This window comes from Gossypium raimondii, chromosome 2 (genome assembly GCF_025698545.1).
Source record: "Gossypium raimondii isolate GPD5lz chromosome 2, ASM2569854v1, whole genome shotgun sequence".
NCBI lineage: Eukaryota > Viridiplantae > Streptophyta > Magnoliopsida > Malvales > Malvaceae > Gossypium > Gossypium raimondii.
The window spans coordinates 23,841,175-23,846,465 of record NC_068566.1 but is presented as its reverse complement, the minus strand read 5'-3'; positions in this window follow the sequence as shown (position 1 = coordinate 23,846,465).

Here is a 5,291-nt window from a genome sequence, read left to right as displayed (position 1 = left end):
AACACTGTTGGTTTTTTCGATCACCCCAATACAACATGCAATTATTTGGGCAACTATGAATGTTGTCGTACCCAAGGCTTGAATCTTTTATCAGTTTCTTCATATCTTGGCATGAATGAGGGATTTTTGCAAACGGAAACTTATCTCTCAAAAACTCTAACATCAGTGTAAAAAAGTCTTCGGTCCAACCTTCCAAACATTTTAAGTGAAAAAGATAAATGTAGGACAATTTTGAAAATTTTGATCCCTCATAAAGTTCTTCATTCATTTCATTAAGTAACTTGTAAAACTTCACCGCTTCTCCATTTGGCTCTTCATTAGGTGCACTTCTTCCCGTTTCGGTAAAAGCATTTCCACCAATATAACAATCATCAGATGCAATAATTTAAGGTGGAAATGATTGCAAACCTTAACTATGCATATTAAATGCATCCTGCAACATACCTTCCACGTCATCTTCTCTAACAGATTGATGGTAAGCATTATGAGGATAAGTTGGATTAATCGTTGAAGAGGTTCTACAAGGTGTACACTCTCCATGAAAAATCCATTTTTTATACCCCCGAATAAAACCATCAACAAATAGATGTTCGTAGACAACTTCACGAAAATGTCAATTGATGTTGCCACACTTCTTACATGGGCAAAGAATCATATTCTCTTGGCTTGCATGTTGAAATGAAAAATTTAGAAAATTTTGTACTCCATTTCGATAGTCGTTGCTTACTCTTGACAAATCCATTCAACTCTTATCCATTTCGTAATTCTTGAAGTCTAAAGTTGACAATAAATTACGATTACTTAAGTATCAAGTATCTAATTATTTAAAAGATATATATTAGTGACAACATTTTGGGTTTATTTATAAGTATAATTAAGAGTAGGGAAAAACAATAGTGTTGCCCTAATTTCGTGATTTTTATATATTTTGATCCAACGTTTATGTAAGTTATGATATGATATATATTTTTATTTTCTTTAAATGTTCAAAATTGCATTTCTTTTATATTCTTGAAATGTTTATGTAAGTTATGATTATCATCTATAAATATTAACTTTTGACTTTTTTAATTATACTCTTTTAATTTTTAAATTTGTGTTTTTTATCACGTTTATGTTTACTATACTAAACATTAAAATTGATCAATTTAAATTTAGAATTTAAAACAAAAATATTAAATTTAAAATTGTGTTATGGATTTATGAAAGGATAAATAAATTTTAAATATATAGATAAACAATATTTATTTTATAATAATATTAATGAAAAATATTAAAATAATTTTAACATTAAGATAAGTATTATTTTCCTTTAAAACTTTATTTTAATTAAATAATACTTATTTATATGATAAATATTATATTATGTTTTATTTTTGAATTTTGAATTTTAAAGATATTAAATTGATTATTTAAATTGATTATTCTGGTTTTTTATTAATGATATTAAAGATTTATTATTTCTTTTGTTTATTTCTTTTCATTTTGTTTATTTTTTCAATACTAAAATTAACCATATAAATAATATTTAAATTGATTATTTTGTTTTATTTGGATCATTCAGTTATTTACTTTGTAATTTCAAACGATACATGATAAGCGCAAAACAAATTTCAATGTTACTGAAATACATATATAATAAAATTAAATAAATAATAGCCCGCAATAAGGGAAAGAATTAAATTCATGGACAAAAAAAAGGGGGATCATCTATACAGAGATGAGTTAAGAATATCCTTTTTTATAATTTACAAGTACAAAATAGCAGCCCGCAGATGAGAGAGACAAGGACTAAGTAAAGACTTTTCTGAAAATGTACAACTAAAACAATGGTTTTATTTAATACCAAATTTCAATAAATAAAAAACTAAACTGACCTTCTAATAACATATTACCAAATAAACAATTCTACTTAATATTAAAACTCAATAAATCAAATTAATTTAATCTTCTCAAAACATATAACTTGAGTAAACGGTTTTACTTAATATCGAAACTCAATGAATTGAACTAAAATAGCCTTTTTAAAAATACATAATTGGATAAACGGTTCTACTTAATATCAAAATTCAATAAATTTAACTAAATTAAATTTTTAAAACACATAATTAAATAAACGATTTCGCTTAAGATCAAAACTTAATAAATTTAACTAAATTAAACTTTTAAAACACATAATTAAATAAACGAATTTACTTGATAATTAATCGACCTAAACTAACCAAATTTATTCAATTACAATTAAGTTTTAGTGCAAGTAATGCTAAACCATAATTATTGAGTTAAATTAATCATTAAAATGTAATAATTAATTTGAATGTCACAAAATATGTATAATAAACTTGAACATTTATAGACTAAAATGGAAACAAAAAAACCCTTTCTAATTGATTGCAAAAAAGCAATGAATATTCAACCAAACTTTCCTAATAATCAACACCATGGAACATTATGAAACCAAAATTGTTTTAATACCTAAGGAGCAAAAGAGATCACATACATACTCCACGAGCATAAAAGTTAAACAAATAAAAACCTGCTATAAGTTTTCTTGAAATGGTACCCAAAACATTCAGGCTAACAGTTTGCAAGTACAGGACAATAAAGGCTTTAAATACAGGACAATGACGGCTTTAACAGTTTGCAAGTAGCATATCCAGAGAAAGACAATAGCATGCTCAATGTAAATGTTGTCACTCATCTTCAATTTCATGAAATGGCAAAGCATGCAAAAAGGTTTACAACTAATCAGCCTATTAAAATTCAACTCCATTCTCAAAGTATCTACCGGATAAAATGTAGGGTATTTAGCATATCGCAACATTTCCAAGCATCAAATATCAAGCGAAAAGAAAGAAGTAGTTTTAAATATAAGGGTGAAATTCACTGCTATTACCTTTACAAACTTTGGCCTACTTAATTCGGTCTGACCAAAAAAGAGAAACAAATAGAAAATTTGGAGCTCAATAACTGCCCTGCAAAACCATGCTCTATATCAAGAACTTTCTGATGTAAAAACTCAACTATACTAGCCTTAGTCAACAAGGGAAAATGATTGTCTACACTGATATGGACTAAACACCATTGTAAAACACATATTTATACATGGGAAGCCCCTAATAACTAAAGCATATCCGAGTTTTGGTAGGTAAAAACTTAAAAAAATTAAAAAATAATTGTCCACCAAGAAATCAAATCAAGGAAATAAACAAAAGAAATACAGGACTAACGAAACAATACAAAATTTTACAAACATATCTATATGTCGCTATTTTCATCACATAAGAAACTAAATAAATGAACTGAAAACTAGTTACATTTAAGTTGTCACCACATATGCTTGTTCCACAAGATAAACCAAAATCAAGCATTAATAAATTACTAATATTTGTTTGAAGAATAACAAAAAGAGTGAGGATGACACAAGATTCCATTTATGTCAGACTACTCCATGGAATTTGTACCATTACTTAACCTCAAAATTCCAATTTTCAAACACATTTCAACACTCAACACTCGAGGATAAAAAGCATGAATCAGATTCCCATCGGGACAAACCATAAATTAATTTTTTTTAAAAAGTTGTTCAAATTATAAAATACTAAACAAGGATTCAATTACAACATATAAAATACTAAAGACTTATGTTCCTATTACCCTAATTTTCTAAGCACCCAACCAGCATAATAACACAATGTACTTAACTGAAACATCAATGAAAACCCAGAATTCAAATAAGAAAATTAAAAACAAAGAAAGAAAGGAAGCAAAATTGTCTTACTTGTGACAATGTGGATTGAAGCTAAGCAAACACACCAAAAAGCTATCTTGTCAATGTCAAGAGCAGATAAATAGAAGAATAAGGTCTGCGAAAAAATGAGAAAGAAAAGGGATATGATTTTGTTAAATGAAATAATAAAAATTGATCTAATAGAGACAAAATAAAAAAATAAAAGACTTCTAAATGCAAGAACAAACGAGATGAGAAATGAAATAAAACCTGCTTATCATTCCTTTTTCCCATCAAAATCAGATAACGAAGATAACTAAAATTCATTACTAGCTTGTTACTGGATCATATGGAAATCAAATAAAATAAGATAAAATAAGTGAGAAACTAAGCAAGAAAGCCTTCCTAAAGGGTGTAAAAATAATACTCGAAACCCTAAAATACAAATTCACAAAACTACTTAGTTCATAACATAATAAAAATTAATGATATAACCCAAAAAATAATAAATATTAACCCAAAAAATAGATGTTTCGGGGCAAAATTGTTTCTGGGTATAAAAAGACGAAACAAAGAACATTATCTAATTTTTTTAAAAAATAGATATAAAAATAAAAAATAAAAAATTACTAGATGAGGTTATTGTTTTGGGGCAGAAGAGTGTCGACGGTGATGCAGTAGAGGAGTGTCGACGGTAATAGGGCAGAGGAGTGTTGATGGCGATGCAGCAGAGGTGATAGTCAATGGTGATGAAACAAACGGTCGGGGAAAATCTAAGGGGTTTGGGGAGTTTTGATTTGGGGAAATTTTTAGGGGAAAAAATAAGGGATTTCGAGGATATCATTTGGGGATAAAACTAAGCAGAGCAAAACGACACTGTTTTGTTTAAAATAAAATGATACTTTCTGCATTTTTCTCATAAACGCCGCTATTGGTTACCTTTTACGGCGTTTTTCTCATAAACGCCACTACTGCTTGACCTTTTGTAGCATTTTTTCGTTAGCTCCACTGGTGTATAATATTTGCAGCGTTTTCCGTCCAAACGCCACTAAAAACACCGCTAAAACCTTAATTTCCTGTAGTGTAGACACTAATGTTGGGCATTGACGAGGGCTTATTGAGTGTTCCACCATTGACACCCGGCAACTACGAAATTTTCTCTTCTTGGGCGTAATTCATATTCCTTCGGGTTTTATCAGCTCAATATCTTAGGCTACAACAACAATCTTGTTTAAGATTTTTATATAAATTTTTATAAATTAATAACTTATCTTACATAAATTTTAAGACATTTTTCTCACAAATGCTGCTACTGCTTGACCTTTTGTGGCGTTTTCCCGTTAGCGCCACTAGTGTATAATATTTGTGGCATTTTTCGTCCAAACGCTGCTAATACCTTAATTTCCTGTAGAGTAGACACTAAAGTTGGCCATTGGCGAGGACTTATTGAGTGTTCCACCTTTGACACCCGGTAGTTACAAAATTCTCTCTTCTTGGGCGTAATGCCTATTCCTTCGGGTTTTATCAACTCAATATCTTAGGATACAACAATAATCTTGTT